The 22962-nt window shown below is 25.0% G+C and overlaps 1 protein-coding gene and 1 non-coding gene across 4 annotated transcripts in view; one reads left to right on the top strand and one right to left on the bottom strand.

Annotated features, from left to right (window-relative positions):
- LOC114118908 (neuropeptide CCHamide-1 receptor-like) overlaps positions 1-22962 on the bottom strand; it is a 120751-nt gene that overhangs the window by 80999 nt on the left and 16790 nt on the right. For 2 of the 3 annotated variants that reach the window (XM_050203111.1, XM_027980338.2), the window contains exon 2: positions 8850-8927. The exons of the other annotated variant lie outside the window; for it this stretch is intronic. The gene's annotated coding sequence lies outside the window, so the exon portion shown is untranslated. The remainder of the gene's footprint in view (positions 1-8849; positions 8928-22962) is intronic. 3 annotated transcript variants of the gene reach the window in all.
- On the top strand, positions 6819-6937 carry LOC114118943 (5S ribosomal RNA). The gene has a single exon (XR_003591992.1). It is a non-coding gene; the product is annotated as a 5S ribosomal RNA (ribosomal RNA).

The raw sequence follows: 22962 nt of genomic DNA, 5'->3' as shown, positions 1-22962 counted from the left end.
TGTTATTTGGTTATATTTGTAGATAATAATCGTAAAAACAATTTCTTGCTCAAAAACATTTTTTATCGTAACTTTATGTGTACAAAATTGTACAAACAAATTTAATTTAACTATTCATTTTATACAATAATAATTAAAGTTGTTTTATCATCAAAAGTTTTACAAATAACTCGTCACTGTCAGACATGTATAATACAATTAAATAATTTAAGTGTTCAAATATAAAATTATGTTTCTATTAAACTGATAGAAATATATAAATTAATAACATACCTACTGACCACCAATGTAAAAATCAACATTTTATGAAAAGAGGGTGACTCGTCCGCTGTGTACGCTATTGCTTATAATTATGGTATGTAAGTATAAATATTTAAAAAAAAAAATACTTATATAAAGAAAGTCAACTTTAACTTTAATACATTATTCATAATAATTTATTCACAATGTAAGGTTTATTAGTTAAAAATGAAAAACGTCGTTTCCACAAACAATGATTAAAAAATATGTAAAAACATGTTAATGTTGATCATTTAATATTCATTAAATAATATGTAAAAATAGATATCTAAAATAAACACAATAGGTAAGTATAATAATATTATATAGTTATTTATGGTAGACAACAAGTAAACATAATTAAGATTCATATTATTATATTAAATTTGTGATTTCGCAATTTACTCATACGTCTTGAACCAGTGTAATGAACCCAATAATAAAAAATATTTATTTTTTTTTAACTTTTACTAAAAACCAAATAAAAAAATTAAAATATTAAAATTCACAATAAATTTATCGTAGGTATGTACGATTTCAGAAATATTGTTCGATTTTCTCAAAAATCAATAAGTCCTAGTTTTATCCTTTTCAAATGTAAGATTCATGTATAAAGTAAAATTAAATTATTAGTGTTAATGAATTTCATTGAACTTGTTTGCGTATAAAAATAAATAATAATTTACGAAGTATAATTATTTTTTTTAGGATGTTAACATACTGTATAGAATATTATACACGATAGGTACCTAATATTAAGTTATGTTGATTTTGTAAGTTAGTACGTAAAGTTACACAGTAACTTATTAATATCTTTTTTTTATTATATAATTTTCCCATTTGTGATATAATATTTTATTGTTTTAGTTTATAATTAGTTCGTAAATTCAAATATCGACTATCTATATATTGGATATTGAAACATAATATAACATTTTGCCCTCGTACGATTTTTGATATAATTTAAACAATATTAATCGTAGAAATTTTAAACTTTTCTCCATTGCATATAATATTATTATTTTATATAATATAATAATAAATATTATATTGGAATTATATATTTTTAAAAGGTTTTTTAGTATTATAGATTTAAATAAAATGATGTATTAAAATATAATTTTAACATTGAATATAAATATTATTTATTATATATTATATAATAATATGTTAAAGATCTGTTATGATAAATGATTAAGTTGAACGAGAGAAGAGACAAATATTCTTAATAAATTATTGATAATTGATAAATTATATCAATGAAGTGAATGTTACTTTTGCAGAATAACTGTTATTCAATATTCTGTGGTTAAATATAGTTATAATAATAACTATATAATATAATAAAATATAATATATATAATATAGTTATTATAGTCATATAATTTTGTCATAGTTTCTAAAAATGAAATACTTAAGAGTGCCAAAAACCAACTCGGTACAATAACAATAGTTAAATTATAACATAATATTGAACCAATTCACATTTAATCAATGGATATACCAGAAATATATACTAGTTTTTATACATTATACATTTTCCATTCTTTATTTCTACAATATTATCGCCGTGTATTTTTATGTTACTGAGAGGCGAGAGCTTTAACAAATTTCCATTACTATAATAATTATATTTTGTGTATTTTGTTGTTCTTAGTATAAGTATTCTCACTCTTTCAAACTATAAGTTAACATTTGTATTTGTTTAATGTTTGTTTTGTAATTTATGTAGAAATTATTTTCATTATTATTATATATTCTTATTGATGTAAAATGGTTTAAGTATATATAAAAATAAAATTATAACTTATTTTGTTTGTTATGTACCTACCTATTTATTTAATACATATTTATCTTGATTAAAAATTTGATTATCTAATTGAAATACGACTTACGATAACATAAGTATTAAACAAATGTGTAATTGATTACCGTGAATGTTTCTATAATGTTTCTATATTCTTAGTCATTCATCACTCCTATCTAGTGATGTTTCCGAAAACTTTTAACCTATATACTCAATGTTGTTGACTTATGAGTCATCAAATATTTTTACTCGTAAGTTATATAAAATAGTAATTCAGCGATTGTATTATAATTAATTTTTTGAAAGAAAAAAAAAGATTTATTTGTAAATTCGAAAAAATATATAATCATGAAACTTTTTCATACTACCCTAAATTGCTGTTACAACTATTAGCATTAAATAAGTTATTAAATATTTAAATTGTTATTCATTTATTATTTTATTATACTCCGATAATTTTATTTAATTCCAGTTTTATAGAAATTAGAAACATACTTAGAAGCTATAAGTTTTATGAAATAAAAAAATCCAAAAATAATAAAAATGTATTATAAAATATTAAATTCTGTATAATTATTACTTTATAGACACAGATTACGAGAGCACAAGAAAGATTTAAAAATTGAACTGTGATGCATATTTTATATGTTACCGGAAAAGGTGATAATTTAAGAATTGTCATGATATATCCTAGTCATTGTTGACAATGACTGGAAAGGATAAGCAATGTTGGTTATTTTGTAATTTTATTAACATTTCCATATTATATTAGGCAATGTTAAAATTCCTTATCAAAACAAATATCAACACTTCTAATTCATAGTTATATGGTGAACCCGGTTATAATGTGTTATAATTATTAGTTTTTTTTTTGTTTATTATAACTTATAACAAATTTGACAAATTAAAAATTATCTTATATTATAATATAACTGATATCGCAATAGACACATCCTGCAAGTGACTGCGCAGTACTGTTTGTGCACTGAAATCCTGAATAGCAAAGTGTAATAATTGTGTTTGACAATGTTTAAAAATGGATTTCAATTAAATTTAAAATAAATTCCAATGTCTAAACTTCTACGATTTCGTTTTCATATTTTATCAGTTTAATTTAATTCATCAAACATAATAATATATTATGACGATTTATTTATTTTGTCTTGTCGGGTTAGTTTAATGTTTACATGAGAAAATTTCATGTATAATGCAATATATTTTCTGGAATTAAAGCACGTGTATTATACGATTGATCGTGTAACTATTTTTAAATTACAAATTCGCTATTTTGTATTACTGATTTCATAAATTCGTTGAACTTATATGATTCGTAAATTATTATACTTTTTTTGTATTTACTGCCGATATGTGTCAAGTCAATAATAATTATGCATTGAAATAGATTATACACTGAAGTTATTGTCCTCACTTCAGCTTTATTCGATGTAACAATACAACATATGTATACATTTTGTTCAGTTAACAATATACATAGGTAACGTAGATAGTTTTACATATTATTGTTTTACTTGATTTATTTTTAGTTTTTTTTTCATCTAGATACATTTTCTGGGACGCAATACACAATGTAGCGAATTAGGTCATATTAAAACAACTTTAACTGGTATATTTCCAGTCACAATAATATTGTATATTACAGAATAGTATGAGTTGTTTATACTGTATTATAAACGTTTTAGATTAGAACACAAACAATACATACATTTTTTTTTTTAAATGATAATTTATTTTATCATGAAAAAAAAACCACGAGCTATGATACATCACATACAATATGTCCTATACATACAATTGTTTGCAACAAGCTCTATATTGTTAGAACTTTGCAATACAGTTAAACAAATTTAAAAGTATAAAATTTGTCAAAATTTTAATAACCACATACTGAATTCGTTTAATTCTAATTTGAGTTCATCGCGTCTCCTACATGTATTTAACAATTCGTCAAATATTTAAGTATTACAAAAATATTTATCAAAATTGTTTAAACCATTTCAAATATCCCAGCAGAATATTAAAATGTTCAACAATTTTATTAATGTTATTATGATAACTATTGTTAAATCAATGTAATGTGATATGATGATTATATTTTATAGATGTAAGGAACGATAATACTATTCATACCGATTTGGAAATCGTTCAACAATCCAAACTTCAAAATAGTTTTTATGACGACTTTACGAGTATACGATTGATTTTTACTGTAATATGACTGATGAGACGATAAAATATGCGACAACCAAAGTCACTAATAAATTGAATAAAACCAACAAGAGCTGGGTAATTACACATTTTGCAAAATTGTAGACATTTTTTTTAATAATTAAACCAAATTAATTATAAACTTATTGTATGATATTTTCTGTTAATTATGTGACGCCCACGTTGTTCTTAAAATCACATTCTACTATAAAACATTCAATCAACTTCCACTTAATTATGTTGATTCAATTTAAGATAATAAGTAATAACAGTTATGCGCTTCCAATGATGTGATTATTGAGTTGGAATCGCGTGGGTATTATAAAAGAGAGACCTTAGTTAATCGGGCTTCAACGTGGCACCTATAAAGCGTTCGTTTCATTTAAATCAATCGTAAAATATCTCAAACGACTCAAAAGCGCTTAATGTTTAGAATTTTAAACTAGACAGTAGACATGGATTCATGCGTCTATTCAAAATCATATCGATGAAGTCTTCGAGGACGTGCTTAACGGACAAGTAGACTACGGTGTTGATATTGGCGAAATCGTAGATACCTAGTCGCATTTGTTTTTTTTTTAGTGCTTTTGGCATATTTAACTAAGAATAATATTGAAAATTAATCGAATTCGTTTTCATCCTACTTCGTCGTCGAAAAATGCAAACACCTCCCAACTCCCAAATATATGCAGTTCATCAGTGTTCAAATCAGCTCTCGTTATGGGATTTTGAGTTAGTTTATTTTGCCAACTAACATTATTATTGGTAAAAACCTATATATAAATATAATATAATATTATATCAATTGATAAGTATCGAAGTTTAGTTAAGATTTTCTATTCGGACGGCATACTTTAATGCAGAGTGGTCTAACAACGGCCCTCGAAGCATGTTTTTTAAAAAAAAAATTATATTGTTAAAAATGGATTTGTTACCTACCCGGGTTAAGGAGTTCAATATAAGTAATTTACTAAGTGTCGGAGTGCCTGCCGTGTAAACGTGTGCGTATAGTAAGAGCTATTATTAGTGTATGTGATTGTAGTGTAAAAAGATGGTACTTAATCTACCAAACGCACAATCACAAGTCATCAATCAGTGTAGTCACGAGTAATATTGTTCAATAAAACTTAATCATATACAATTTTCATTGTAGATATACGGACAAAACTGTATAATAATTTAATAAGGAATACATTTAAATTCATCATCAGTTATTATTGTTCATCCCAATTTGTATACTTTTTTACGATTTAATATAGTTCCTATTTATATTTATTTCTTTATAAATAACGTAATATTATAATAAACATGCTAGGACTGAACAATTAATTAATAATTTACATAATTTTACACAAATTATAATACAAATAAAAATAAAATGAACAACGTATTACGTAAACTAACAGAAACGCAAATATAGGTAATGTATAATATTATATAATTGTAAGATTACTACATTTAATTAATTTTACATTTATAAAACAAATTTAAGGGTGGTAGGGTGGATAAGATATAAAATTTAAAAGTGGAGGATCAATTAAATTAACCGCACGTAAATTTTATGATGAATAACATAATAATTGTATTATTAAATTTCTTATCGCTTTACTAAATGGTTTTATAGACATAATGAACAAAAGATTTAGGTTTGTTTTAGTAAAATAAATCTTTGTCGTCTCCCGCCTTACCTGTTAATTGAACCACAAATTAAATACGAGAATACCAGTGAAATTTTATAGTTTGTGTAGCGTTAACTCATAAAGCTGTAATACGTTTATAAATACGAACGAAATTTAAACTATTAACATACCAAAACAAATTATATACGACCATCATCTATCAAATATATTTTATAGTATAAACCTACAAAATATGAACATATTATTATTGCATTGTATAGTTCATATAGACAATAGCAACTAATATCTACCAGTGGGGTTAGATTATATTATCAGTGAATTGTTCCCGGCAGTGATATAAATTAAAATTAAACAATTCAACAGCAATTGAAATATTTATGAAGTACTTATTATTTTCATAAATAGATAAATAATATGACTGCTACAATGAACCACCCCAAACAGATGACTCTAAAATATAGCATCTCCATCTACCACCTTTTTTTTCTTTTGAAACATAATTTCTACGAACCGAACCACCCTCTAAATAGTGGACACAAGACAACGTTTCAGCAAAAGAAGGTTTTGGTAATTATAAGTTTCACTATATAAAAATGTTATTCCAATTTCCGATATTTTCATTTTTTTTTTTTTTGACATCAATTTGATTAATATATATACCTATATATAATAATATTAAAATTACATATTAGGTACCTACTAAAAGTCTACTTTACATTTATATTTAAAAAGGATCATAATGCAAATAAAATAAATAACTTACTTAGAACTTAGAAGTATTCAGACTCAAATTATATTTACATTAATTTTAATTATATAATGTTTATTAATAAATTCAAATTATTAAATTTTTTCCTAGGAACTTCGCCAACGACCATACCACGTTGAATACACCAGTTCTCGTCCGATCACTGAAGTTAAGCAACGTCGGGCGTAGTTAGTACTTGGATGGGTGACCGCTTGGGAACACTACGTGCCGTTGGCTTTTTTTTATTAAAAAGTATACAATTATTCCAACTGAGATCCGTATAAGTTGTAAGTAATTATTTTGTTATAATAATATAATATGATATTATTTAACATGTTGAGCCGCAATGAATTAAATTTTGAATTAAAACATACAAAAAAAAAAAAAAAACTATGTTGATTTTATCAAAACTTGGTTTTTCATAAAAATTACCTTATATTTCTATTTTACAATGATACGGTTTTTAATTTTATTTTAGGTTAGAAGACACCATTTATATAAAAAAAAAATGCTCTGATTATCATTTTTTTTAAGGTACAAAAATTGAATCTACTGAGAGATTAAAGTTGAAAGACATCAGTACCTACTTCTTAAAATAATAATGTGAAAAAATAGAAGTACTTATAAAAATGTCAATATTTAAATAAAATAATTGTTCAAAATATTGCACATTATCAAAAGGTTGACCATTTACTCTAAAAATCACTAATTTTCATCGTATGAAATAACTTAACATCATTGAACATAACACATCTACTATTGAAAAGTATAACAAGTATATCCAATTTGCAGAACCCAAGACCAGGACCTAAGACCCAACCTTAAAGTTGAAAAAAGCTAAGTAAACTTTTTGAAATATAATATCAGATAAAAAGAAAAATTAAAACACATCATTGTATCATTTTTACTTAAAATCTAAAATTCACATAAGAAAATATTTTTAATAAATGAACCCTGCCATCACATTAGTACGTTAACACGCTTCGACTTGGCTCAATGTTCAAAGACAATTTTTGATTAAATAATGTATTATTATTATTAATTACAGAACAAGTATTAAAAATATACTGAAAATACTTTAGTCAAGTATTGACTGGTATTTTTTTTTAGAATAAATTAAGCATATTTTATACAAATCTAAGATATTCCTGAACAAGATGCATAAATTCAATTTTAGACACTCCCCTTAATTCAAAATAGTATTGTATATATTTATGGATAAATATTTAAAAAATAATTATGGAATATTGTCGAAAATGAGATTGTATGAATTTTGTTTATTTTAATAGTAGGAAATAATGGCTACCTACTTTATTGTCTCCATAGGACACGTTTTTCCAAACTTTGAATACTATAATTAGACTATACTTTGTCATACAATTAATTAATAATTAAATGTACCACAGTCCACAGGTTTAAAATATAAGTTCTACAAAAATTTTGAAAAATATGCAAAAAAAAAATATTTTATTAAAATATATTTAATACATTAATTCAATACAATGTTGGAAAATTCAAGTGTTTCGTCGTATTTTTATTGAAATTTATGAACTACAATAATTACGGTTATGGTACGATTGATTATTTTTGATTCCAAGTCAAAATGGTTCAATAATTAATTTACATCTTGGCAGAAACTCAAAACCACTTCTATGTTACATACCGGTACATAAATTACTTAATTATGTACATCATTAGGTGATGAACAGTGAATAATTAACGTAATGGTATTCTAATCTAAACTAACAATATTAACTAACGCACTTCAATAAATTAATCGAAAATTATATAAACATTAAAATCAATTGGCAATTTCTTATTACGTAGTTGATTTCGATTTCAAAATAATAAATATCACTTGTTCGACGCTATATTTTAAGTGCTTATTAATTTAGTATAAACAAATCGAGTGGATTTTAGGATCTATATTATGCTATACAACTGATTGAAAAATTAATTTTCAAGAATTTTAAAACCTATCAATCTTTTAAAATCTATTGAACGTAGCAGTAAATACCTATTAATCCAATTAATAAATTATGCATTTAAATCCGATGTGCTTATATTATTAATCATTAATTTGGATACACAGATATTATATCAATAAAAAAAAAATACTAATTCATTATTTAAAAGTCTCAGTACTTACTTTTGTAATTTAAGTCTTTAAGTTTCTGTAGCTCATAAATACTCCAAATGTTTATTTATCAAATGCAAAATGATTTTCCTGAAATAAAACAAAGTGCTGAGTTATAATATTTATAATTATCAACTTTCATTTATCTGTAAAAAAAGTAGAATATAAAGTGTTAATAGTGAGAAATTTGTATATTTTAGATTGGCTAGTTGTTATGTAACACATTTAAAATATATACACCTGTTAATAATCCATAATCTCTATCTAACATGTAACAAAAATAAATATTTCATAGAATGCCAAAAGTGTTTTATTTATACTTTTAAAAATAAATAATATTTTATTAGGTGGTCAAATCAATATTTTTTTTATAAATATTTAGTAGTTGTACTAATATTATAATATAGTAATTGATCGTTAGGGCATGCGCAGTTTCCGCCATAACTTTGTTTTTTTTTATTTCGTCTACAGTCGTTTCCGTCAAAATAAAAAAAAGATTCTATTTTTATTTGCGGCTATAGGCACTATTTCAGATTGTCGTTAATATCACAACCCATAATCCAACCAATCTATATAAGTTTTTACCTATAATGCATGCCGTCTGGTTGCATAAACGATCACTAAGCATTAAATAAGTCAATAGTAAACTAATGGCCCTTATTTAGTGGCCCACCATGACGATTGGTTTATTTAACTTTAGTGAATCACTAAATTAATATATTTTTTATGCAAGCTGACAATAATATATTATTTTTATATAGTAATCTATCCATGGGTGTCCCCAGACATTTTTCTAGGGGGGGAGCAACATTTTTTTTATCTGAATACATAAGTAGACCTATTTTTAGGTGCTTATTTCTTATTGGGAATTTTACCAATTACTGTGGAAATAACATTGTTCAAGAAGGTCAGTGCCTCGTCTTGCCCCCCTCCCTTGGAGACGCCCATGGTGTTATTTGTTATTAGTGTTATTTATTTATAGCTGATACATATAACTTAGTTTGAAATACGAAAATATCTATTTATATTATTAGTTTTTAATATATTATTATAGAACTTATTTTGTATTATGAACTAAAATAAATCTAATTTAACAGTAAGTTGGAATAAAAATGATGAGGTGTATGTTATGGGATTAAATTTAATGTTGCATATTTAATACTTATTGCTCTTTTCTAAGGATTTTACGGACCATTTAGGTACCTACAATGTACATTGCTACAACAACCAATAACCTGCTTTTATCCCTATCTAAAGCCAGTTCCTCATCATTGTTTACTCTCAACCACATTATTAATACTCTTACGATTATACATGTATATTATCTCTTAGATTTCTAAACTAAATAAATTTAGCAACTATTTAAACTACAATTTAATATTAATGACACAATTAGTTTTAGAAATCTTGATAAACCTCAGTAAACCACTATATGCAGCTAAACGCAGTATTTAAGTTTTGTGTTTATCTAAATAATTTTGTTAAAACACAATTACAGTTATGCAAACTTCATCTGTCCATACAGACAAGATAATTCCCACACACTTCTCATTTTAGATTAATGATAGAAGTCTAACATATTTTAGATTCTGAGCGAAGTGGTAAATGTATATATTTTACAATGTTTTTTCTTTTGTGTGTATGTGTGTTTGAGTACATCATAGGTTGTTGATAAAATGCTTCGATTTTTGAGTATAGTTTTGAACAGTAAATCATATCTAGTTTTTGTTTTAAACAGGTGAAAATTAAAAATGCATAATATTTTTTTTTGTAATTGGGGAAAAAACAAAAATTTAAGGAAAAACAAGACCTTTTACACTTTCTAAAGAAATTTAAAATTTTTACCAAATATTTATATTATAATTTTAGTGCATGCATATGGTATGATTTTCAAAATATTTTGACATTTTTGAGATATTTAAAGACATTTTAAATTTTCTATTTATTTTTTAACTTTTTAAATTAAATGTCGATAAAAATTGCATGAATGCGTAAAAATATCTGATAATAAAAAAAAAAAAATAATAAAAAAAAATAATAAAAAATATCGAGAATTTATTAGCACAATATTTTTCTAGAAATTTTTAAATTTTAAATTTTTACGAAATTCGTGAAAATATTGGAAAATACAAGTTATTTTGTAGTAAGAATTATATAAAAATTGTATTTTTATTCATCAGATAATAAAATTTAATTTAAACTTCTTTATAATTTTTTAAATCTACATAAAAAAACCCATAAAACTTTTATAAGCATTTGAAGAGGGTGGACAATGGTTCACTTGCACAATTGCTCTCAATGCAAGCAAATGCAAAGATAATATGCTTTTGCACTTGCTCTAAAGCTTAACTTTAATCCCATTAAAATATGATACTATATCCTTGTCTTGTCGAATTATTTTTACAACTAAACAGATAATAAAATAACTTTATATAGGTAATAATTATATTATTACTTATCGACTTATAGCCGTGTTGTTATTGTTGACTTTATTTTAATGAAATCACAAACATTATTTAATATAAATACTGTGTTATATGCATGTTAAAAATAAACAGAAAATATTGAGAACAATTTTGGATAAAAATATAAATAATTCAGTTCAAGCGAGCGAATCGAAAGACTTTGAATATAACTCGAGATATTTTTCTAACGACTATTGGATATAAAACTTTTGTGCCTGCTGAAATTTAATAAAAATTTTCCAATGACAAAATATACATTATACATACATACAGCCCATGTATAAACATTAAATCGTTATATTTTGTAGTATAGCATTCTGAGTAGTGAGTTGTTTAGAGGCCCTTCGACATAATATTGTTATTATAACCGAGTATTACGTTCATACAACTTTGTTGCTGCAGGACTAACCATTGTAATAATGGCGCGTTTACTAGTCGTTTGTATTCGATTTTTATATATTATATTATTATTATTCACGAAATAAGGAACATTAATGTAATCGTAAAAATCACGCTCGCCGTCATCGCGCGCCACGAATAAAGTTTTCCTCGAGTTTACGTTTATAGCGTTTACGCGTGAACGCGAACCGCCCCGTAACCTTTTTCTAAGCGATGTCATTGTGCCGTTCACACAGCATAATAATAATATTTCCGTATGACCATAATAATTGTGGCCTCCGGTCTGTTGTGTTAATTTACCCACATTTCCACGGTCGTCCTAGTCGGTTCATATTTTATATAATAAATAAATTGTTATTACTTATTACGGTCAGATTCTCTCTGCCACTCTGTCTCTCTCTGTTCCTCGCTGTATCTATCTATCTAACTATCTGCACTACCGTCTGAAAAGCTCTCGAAAATCCTCTTTCTTGTTCTCGAAAATTTGTGCGTGCAACGACTAGACGACGGTTTCGTTTCTATTACCCATTCGAAACTTTATAGTGGCCCAGAGGCAACTCCCTCTTGTCTTTACGATATTATATTCATCTGTTATTATATTATACTATCCGTCTATTTTTTTTTTTAAACTAGAACCAAACAGAACAACTAGTACAAGACAATATGATAATATATGAGATTAGAATTATATTTTTCTTAGGGGCATCGCTGAAACTTTGCTGACAAATTTGCTACAACAAATTAGTCCAATCTACTTCGAAACACTATAAAATAAAATCTCCTCGCAATGCAGTTTGTGTTTCAATTATAATAGATCATGATTTTTGATACTCGTCTAGTATGCCACCTACCTTAAAAAATACCAACCAAAATACTTTATGCGTGTAGTATGCTATCTACCTTAGTTATTTTTATTTTATTTCATTGTATTGCGGAAATTTACATTTGAGTCATTACGATAAATTACATATTATAACAGCAGTTGTACAAATATCTGACAAGGCCCACGATAACTTATTTTTAGATATATTTATTTATTCAGTCTATGTTTTGTTTTGTGTTGTATTTGCGGAACTTACAGCGACCCCAAAAAATAACTGAGACCTTAAAAGGTTTTCCATTCTACGATTTTTATAATTATAAAATAATAATAAATTGGGTTTTATTTTGGTCTATTTTTTGAGTCAATACTAATAAGTTATTATTTTTGAGCCGACTCGTTCGTCTCATAACATTCTAGGCAGGGCTTAAATCAAAAAAAAATAATACCGTTTACTGTTATATGGATATTAAACGTTATGATCGATTTACCGTTTACCGTTATAGGGATACCAAACGTTTTGATCGATTTAGCGTTTAACGTTATAAACAATTTAAACGTTTTAAAAATTATCCGTATAACGTTATTATGATCAGTTTAAACGTTATGAAAATATAGCGTTAAACATTTAAATGTTATAGAAATTAAATATTCATAACGTTTAAACGATATTGATAATGCGTATTATTTATTTAAAATATTTATTATTTATCGCTATTTTAAACTTCCATACAATATAAATTTAAATAATTTTGATTAGTAACTTATGGCTAATATTAAAGTCACTATATTATTATAGTCCTATCAAGCAATAGTTTTACAAAAATAACTAAATTATAATTATAATCTACAGATAATTTTTAATATTTTCGTAATTTCCTTTGTTGTCTGACATGTTTGTTATGATTTAACTTAAATCGTTAATCGTTTTTTGTTACGTTATTCGATATTAATTTTAATCGTTTATCGTTTACCGATATGTTATCCGTTATCAATTTCAATCGTTTTTTGAATCGTTTAGCGTTATTCTCGTAACGTTATAAAAACGTTTTGAAGCCCTGATTCTAGGTATTCAATAAAAATTAAAATGTTGAACATATTTTTTTGATTTTTAGCTGTTCTATAAATATCATATTTGATTACTATTATTATTGTATAATATAATATAATAAAGCAAGTATTACAAAAAAAAAAAAAAATAATAACAATAATAATAGGTGGTTACTGGTTACCCCATTAGGTTGTAAAACAAAAAGAAAAAAAATCCAAAATAAAATGTTGATCTCATTGAAATATAAAATCTTTGTAATCATATAATGGATAATGTTACAACAGATCACATTTTTGAATGAGTTTGAATTTAAGTATCACATGCAATGCGAGCAGCATCGATCGTTATTAAAATGACGTTTGTTCAAAAAGATATACAATTTAAACGCCGTCTGGTCACCCTAGTCAAAAGTACGCACTATACTTCGGACAGTTATAGCGATTACGGACTTGAATTATGACTACTACTACATTCGATGTGTTGCAATTTCGTGTGACTGTAGACTGTTATATTAGATATCTGATGTCTTCTTCTTTTACTAACGGTTATTGCTCTTTGAGAATTTTCACCGCCAGCAATACCTACATATACGGAATTTCAAAGAATAAAAGATATATAACGGTATAAATCAATTTTTTTAGGTATAATAATATAAGGAGCTTGGTCTGTAATTCTGTAATTTATATGGTATGATATTACAATTTTATTTTTACTATTACGATTATACAGCACTCATGTCGAACATAATATATGTAATATTTTATCGAACGTTCTTAGATAAAGTGATGTATTACTTTTAACGTTTATCAAAGTTTATAATTAATGAAACATGTATAATAATCATTGTTTATTTTCTAAAACCAAAAATGCTATGAAAATATTGTTAGGTGCCACGAATGTGAGTACACAAAAAAAATCAAAGATACTTATAACAAAAGTAACAACAGTACAGTATCTAGATAAATACTAAAATATTATCAATTCAATAGTTAAAATTACAATAATGAATTGATAAAAGTAACTGTTAAAACAATATTGCAAAACTATCGATATATTATTATGATTTATTATGTTAGGAAAATATTTATAAAGAACCAAAAAATATACAGTTAACAAATCAGAACAAGTAACAAACTACTCTCAGTAGCGGCATAACTGTTACGACACAAAATCACTAATTCTTTTTCCTCGATATTTCGGATTTCGTGTTTTCTGGTAGATGGTCAATATCAAAGGACAGCTGTACGTCTACGTAGGCGTAATTTCGGGTAAGTCGCTAGGCATCAATATTTATTTTTTAATATTTAAATTAATTTTTAAGCAGCTTATGGTGAAACGAACTTTTATCACTTAGGTAAAATTGATTAATAAACTATTATTATTATTATTATTATTTCCAATGGAGAGCGTTTTTATTTTATCTAAGTTTTGATATTGAAGATTTTTGGATTTTTAAAAATATTCAGATCTGTAATGATTTTTCGAAAATCTTCTATTACCTACATAATTTAACAAAATATACAATATTATATTATGTAAGTTACCAAGAGAACCAATATTCTACCTACACAATACATTAAAGTTTTTACGTTAAGCCACTTGCTGATAAGATTTCTAAAATGTCAAAACAATTTCGATTCATGTATTGTTGAGTACCTAACTGATAGTAGAACAAACTCTTTTCAATATGGTAAAATTAATAACCGTAGTACCTAATATTGAACATAAAATATCATTACATTAATTCTGTATAGGTCGTGACAAAAAATGTATGAATCTTAATTCAATAATAAATTATCGAATGCGAAAAACAGTTTTGAGCGTAGACAGCATATAATCATCTCTATTTCAAAAGCTATGTTTTGATATTTATGTATTTATATTGAATTTTTTCGTTATTTTTATTTGTTGAAACGACTTTATTACCTAGTCTTTGTCAATGTCATGTCACTTGGTAGGAATAGATAGTATGTCTAGTTTACCACTATTCACTTCTATTTGAAGAGTAGAATTTTTTCACGTGTTGTGAACATCACTCCCAGTGGAGTTGGTCCAACGGAGAAACATAAACAATTGGAACGACGGCGAGGGAATACGAAGTAGTATTTTTTGTACGGTTTCATATATGTAAAGAATTATTATTAATACTTAATACAGTAAGATTGAAAAAAATATTTAACAAAAATACCACTACATAGATATTTAAATATACAAATGTATTATTTTTATTAACTTAAACCAATACTGACATACCGACTAAAACGAACAATAATTATTGTTAGAGAATAAATCGTTGTAATGTGTTTGAATATACATTTTGATATAAATTTAAAATTCAATCGTTCTTGAACAATGTGTCTTTCCGTTAAACCGATTTTGCGTAAAAATGTTGAAATGTTTTATAATGATTTTTTTATTTTACTTTTCTAAGCCGCAATGTATTGATTTTTAAATTACAAAAACAAAACCAAAATTTAGCTGGTTGAAAGCTAATTTTGCATAAAAATAACAAATTGTAAGACCAACACTTGCGTAGTTGCATCGCTTGCTCAAAATCTAAAAATTCACAGTAATTCATGGACCATGGAAATTTTATTATTACAGAAAATCGTGTAACTAATGGCATTATTCATTCGTACACGTGACTAAACATTACTTGTTTTAGAGCTCTAGAAAAAATTTGATTAAGTAGTGAATTCGTTCATTATACAACAAGTGTATAAACATAAACTAAAAATTTAGTTTATAGTTAAACATTAGAGAAAATGAGATTCGAAACGAAACATGGTTTATTATAATAGTATATGTATACACTACCAATACATGGCAATCTACATGGGACATTTTTTCAAAGTTTGAATGTTTATTTAGCCATTTGCCATTCAAATAATTAATATATCAAAATAATATGATACTTAGTAACAACTAATTGTGTACCTTTTTAAAATGAAGTAATTAGTTATAACATATTGATACCCAATACTTAAAATTACGTTTTGACGTCGTAAATTAAAAAATATTGATATCAATAAATTTTGATATATTGTGAACAACAATTTGTTAGTTAAGAATTTTTAGACAAAGTTTAATTGAAATATGGTCAAATAACCTTTAAGTTAAAATATCAAGTTATAAACCTATAAAGTCCTAAAATTAAGTATATACAGTCAATATTTTCGTAATTCATGAAGTTTAAACTTGGGTAGTTTAAAAGTAAAACGCGTATGAAAAATCACGGACAATTATAATATCGTCAATGCATTATAATCTTGTAGTTTGAAAATTATCAATAACCTTACATTTTTTTGTTATTTTAAGAAAAGTTAAAGTAATTTTAAAAATTCAAATATGCACTTTGAAGTATCCCATTTGTTGTTAAAAATATTTATTAATATTATAGTAAATAACTTTAATCACTTATAAAACTGTTTGTATAAATGTATAAATTAAATTGAATAACAATTAATATTAATTTTCCTCATTTCCCAATTTTATATTTTTATCAGACTTTAATTGTACTCTTTTTAAACTATTTTTGTAGACCTTGTTATTTTTTATCAACAAAATCTAATAATAATATATAAAATATGAAAAAAAAAATTTAATTTATTGTTTTGGTCAACATATTAGTATATTATTCCAATCATTCCAATAAGGTGGTAACTAATTTAATTACAAAATTAGTTTAACTGAATACGGTAATTTATTATTTCAAACTCAGTAAATAATTATTTCTAAAAAACTTTTAAAAAGCAATTTTACACAACGATAACATAGTGATAAATTATAGGGCTTTTCAAACTTCCCCGAAAAATGCACAGGCATAGTGTACAGTGTGCAACAGATAAGGTGATATCATAAAAATTGTCTAACTTCTATGAAAGACGCGTCATCATCCAATCTCGGTAAATAAAAGTGACAATCATAAATAGTTGTATTCGATGTTCAATAAAATTATAAACGATTAAAACATTTATTATTTCTCTAATATTGAATAACAAATATTATGGACCACAAAAATATCTTAACTATTAAATTATCTTGCTATTTTTGATTTGAGGGCATTATTGATGATTTATGTAAAAATTCAAGACTTAAAGTAATTTGAATTATACTTTTAAATGCATTTCTATAAATACGGCTCAATACTAAAGGCAATGTAAGTACAATAATTATAATAATTATATACGTACGAAAATTTTCAAGATGCATGTTAATAATTTATTTTAATCGCTTGTTTTAGATAATTGGTTAACAATTTAAATCTTATAATAATAGATTTTATTATTTGAACGGTAATTTAATTTGTGCTGTCTTTCGCTTGTATATCTAATAATTATAAAAAAACTCATTTACTTTTGATTTTATTGAGATTTAAATTATACCTTCTCTTTTCAAAGATACAAACTTTTTGATGATCTGTTTCAGACTTCTTGAGAAAATTCGACGATGAAATAATATTCTTTATTTTTCTTTTATTCAACGCTTAAGACATTTAAAAGAAATACAGTTCTGGAAATTCGATGTACAATACACTGCAGCAAAGTTTTGTATTGTATTCAAATAATTAATATTCGATGGATAAATATAAAATCGTCGAATATTTTTCGCTCGATACTTCAAACACCATTTAGGCAACATTTTGCGTGATATGCCGGTTTAATTCAACAATAAGTTATTAAATTTAGGAATCTGGAATATGATTAAAATGAATTTAATAAGATATAGTACATGTACTTATATTTGACCACAAAAGTCCCACTAGAGCCCCGTTAAGTTATTATCATACTGTTGTAAATACTATTTTTTTTTCATTATATTTTTTACCATAAATTATTATTGGGCACGATTAGCACACCACAATATGAAGTACAGTGTACCTACTTATATACTTACGTGAAAACGTAATACGTAGAGACAAGCATAAATAGAGATAAAAATATATTTTATGGTCGATATCCCTCTTTTACGAGAATGTCCAATTGCGGTCATTGAAGAAAGTTGTAATAACAAACAGAAACGATGTACATCAAACAAGAAAAAAATAAATAAAAACGCACGAGATATATCTCGTTTTGACAACGGTTGACAAGAACCATAAAAGCAATATCGACAACGACGTGTGAAACTTAGACACGTAGCACGTGTCAGTGTGTCACCGTACCTTTCGAATACTTACACCGCGAGGTAGGTAGGTACATTAAATAAAACATTTTACAAGTTTTTTCTGAAAAAATGAAAAAGAAAAATTGAGTTTTAAAAATTAAAATATTTCTGTAACAATGTGACGTGTTATTTATTGCGAGTATAACTAGTATTAGGTAGTGTGTATATTATATTTTCTATATGCTCCGTTTTTCCGAGCTCAATGCTATTCGGTCGTCTGTACTTTGTAGTACCAATACCGTGGACGTAAGGAGCTTAATGTTGTCAAAATTATTCTGCTGTAGACTTACATATAGACACTCGATACGGTGTAATTATATTTTTTAAATCTATACGTGCATTATTTATTGTTCTGCGTTTCTATACGTTTTCTGTTCAAACTAATTTTCATTAAAGATGAAATGAAATGATAAACTTTGTATTTTGTTTCTACGAACCATAAGCCGATTGCACAGAATGATATTCTATACTTACATCATTTATAATAACAAGGTTAAAGTATGTACTTATACAAATATTCCGTCATCATGAGAAATTATAAAAAAAAAAAAAAAAAAAATGCTTCTATAATTTATAACGTGAGTTTTCTGTTTTTAATGTTACTTTGCTTTCCAGTTGAAATAAAGTTGAGTTTATCAAAACATTTATAATAATCTTTTGTAGCATTTTGGTGATTTTTACATAGCACATAATATAATATAATATATTATATTATGCTACCATGCTTGAAATATTTGTTAGTTTTGACGTTTAAGATTAACCACAATTTGGTTGTGATCGTTATTTTCAGAGGATTGTAAATAAAAATATACCTGCGCAAAGATACTTTAAATGGTAGAAAAAAAATTTCGTTTATTTTCAGATATTACAGTGATATTCTGTTATCAAATATGACATTAGGAAAACTATAATGGTTATTTGTCATAATGAATATACAAATAATAAATATAATAATAAAATAATGTGATTTATAAATATTTACTAATTAAAATAAAACTAACATTATTACAAAGCACTTTTGATTTAAAACTGTACATACCTACTTAAATAGATAAATATTAAATATATCACTTGAGTTATACGAATTTGTAAGTAATAGGTATTACTTTATTAATATAAAGATATTTTAAAATGTTTTAAACATTTATTTCATTAAACCTGAAGTACTTTTATTTTATTAATAAATTAAGAGAAACCTATTTTTATTAAAATTCAAAAGTGCAATAAATTATATCACTTGATCTATCCATGAAATCTCTACATTTATTTCTATGTAAAATGAAGATACTTGAAAAATTTTTCATCTCTAATATGAATATTATTCTCAAATGCAAAAAAAAAAACAATAACATTTTAGACAAACAAAAATCAAAAAGATTTATTTTATTCGATCGAAAAAATATAGTAATATTTATTTAATTCAGATAGATTGTGAAACTGATTCTATATGATGGTGGTCATATGCATTATAATTTGTAATCGGGTACCTAACGTTATGTAAACACATATTTTAACACATTGTAAAAATTATAAAATTGTAGATTTTATTGTTTTCTATTTATTAAATATGCGTAGGTAGATTCAATAATAAAACAATAATAAACCTATTTAGATTCCAATTTACTTAAAATCAATAAATCTACAAAACACTTGTGACGAATAATCAATTCTACAAGTCTTTAAAATTAATTTTTACATTTAAATAGATCACAACTATATAAAATCCATTTATAATATATTCTTAGATTAATAACAGTAATTAAATATGTTTAAATTTTGATAGTGAAACTAATTAAATATGTATATTATTGGAATATATAATATGGGCACACTTACATGATTATTTCACAAGATTTTAATGGATAGTAAATGTAAAATACATTTACATCTGTTTATGTTGAGAAAACTTTAGTGTTCTCTTTAAACTTTTTGTGTGACGATAGAGAAATAAGTGTCCATAGTTATTAAAACACAATCTAACAGTATTCTAAGCAGCAACATGTGTTAATCAATTTACCATTATATGTGTAACAATCTGTGCTTAATACCTATACACGAAAATATAATATAGGTACCTATAATATATCCTATGTATAAGTGTATACGCATATTGTTTAAATATATTAAACTATTTTATAATTTTTATTATTTAACTTATTTTTAATATTATAAAATTAAATTTAAAGATCCTTTCAGTAAAACAAAGTATAAAAAAATAATGAAAATAAAATTATCAGGCTACCGAAAATATGGTTATCATTTTTATGGTACTAACTTTTTAAATAAATACCATCATGAAATATCAAAGTAATATTATACGAGTAAAATTTATTTTTTTCGGAGTTCAATTCGCATTAAAATAAATTCAAGGCAAAAACATAATGCTGGATAATAAAATATTCATTCTCAGTTTTTACACACTATTATTTGCATTTTGAGTTTACATAAATATGTTTGCATTTAAATTTTAAATGTAAAATGTATAAATAATACTTATAATGAAATCATTTAGTGCCTCCAAGTCATAAGTGTTAAGCGTTAATTGAAAATACAATTTTAGTTAAGGTAAGTATCCATGTACTCAGCCATAAGGACTGTTACGTAGTATAATATTGTTTTAATAAACATATTTTTATGTAAAGAATAATAATATATTACCCTTATTTCGTTTTCTATGGTCAATTGGGTAAATAACGCTAACAAACTAACGTTAATTACATTTATATTTACATTAAATAAAGAAGGTTGAGAACCTTTTTTGCACCACACCTTCTCCCTTCCACCTTACTATCTTTACTGTCTCTATATATTTTAAAATTTGGTTCTACTTATTTAGATCTTCTTTGATTCTATTTATTCAACTTTATATCGGATTTTTAATGTAAACTATTTCTTAGTCATGGATTTTTTTCTACATAACTAAATCTCTAGATATAGACCAGCTCATTCGAGGTTTTTATCGCTAAATCTGTATTTACATTTGACATAAACCTATTGTGTATTTCCCGCACCTTTTTATTTTTTCTTATCCTATAATACGAGTATACACCACTACCTAACATTGGCACATTATAATATCTTTTACAGTAATTTATTTTTTTCGAATTTATTAATGATCAATGGTTATTTTTAGTGATAATATTAAAAAATATTTAAGCTGCATTAATTAAAATGCGTATACTATAATATGGTACTATTTATTTGGTACTTAAATCGTTCGTAATAAACAACTCATAATCAGGGATGACTACATAGGGGAGTTGGTAAAGCGGCATACGCAAACCTAAAACTTTTTCAACGTACATTTTTATATAAAAATAATATATATATTAATTTAATAATGGTTTAGGTTTAAGGATAAATGTGCAATAACGTTATGGTTAAGATATATACCACACCCGTTAAGCTAATTTTATGTGGACTTGTATTTAACTTATTATTTTTTTTTTTTAACTATGAGTGAATATTTTTTTATATTTTTTATATGTTTGATCCTAGTAAAAATGAACTTATTAAATAAAATGTCTCGAAATATTTTAGAAATAGCATATTAAACTATTGTAGTTCCACGACAACAGCCATAAAAAGATATCTTTTAGACTTGACTGATTTTACATAATTTATTGTAATATATCTAGGCTTATAATATTATTTGAACTAATCGTAAAACAATCGTGAAAAACATCGATATACTGCAATAAATTAAATTTATCTTACCATTATTTTTCATCTTGTTGTGTCTGATTAGTTAGAATAGTTATCGATGAGATGAATTATTTTATACTTACAAATATTATCAACGAATTATTCACTGTAATAAATATCCAATTGTAGACATATAATGCTACAAAGACAACACTACCAAAAGACTTACACGACTATTTTTTTTTTCGTTAATCTCATTGTGTAAAAATTGTTTTATCAGCTATTATCCCTATTAAATTCAAAATGCATCGTTGAAAAATCTTTTCAAAACTATCAACATCCAGAATGCAAGTAATGTCATCAATATTGTTATACACATATCGCAATAGGTACTATTATACTATGTTCATCAACACGAAGTATCAAATGGAGTAATGAAAATATTACTGCAGATTAAGTTAAAGCTCGGTAGCTACCAGCCAAATGAATTTTTTTTTTTTTTTGACACAAGCCTTGTGTAAAAAAAGGATGTCAGTCAATACAAAATGTTTATAGCCCATTAAAAAAGGAAGCAATCTA

The sequence above is a fragment of the Aphis gossypii genome, chromosome 3, assembly GCF_020184175.1.
Source record: "Aphis gossypii isolate Hap1 chromosome 3, ASM2018417v2, whole genome shotgun sequence".
In the NCBI taxonomy this organism is placed as follows: Eukaryota; Metazoa; Arthropoda; class Insecta; order Hemiptera; family Aphididae; genus Aphis; species Aphis gossypii.
This window is presented reverse-complemented; position numbering and strand designations above follow the sequence as displayed.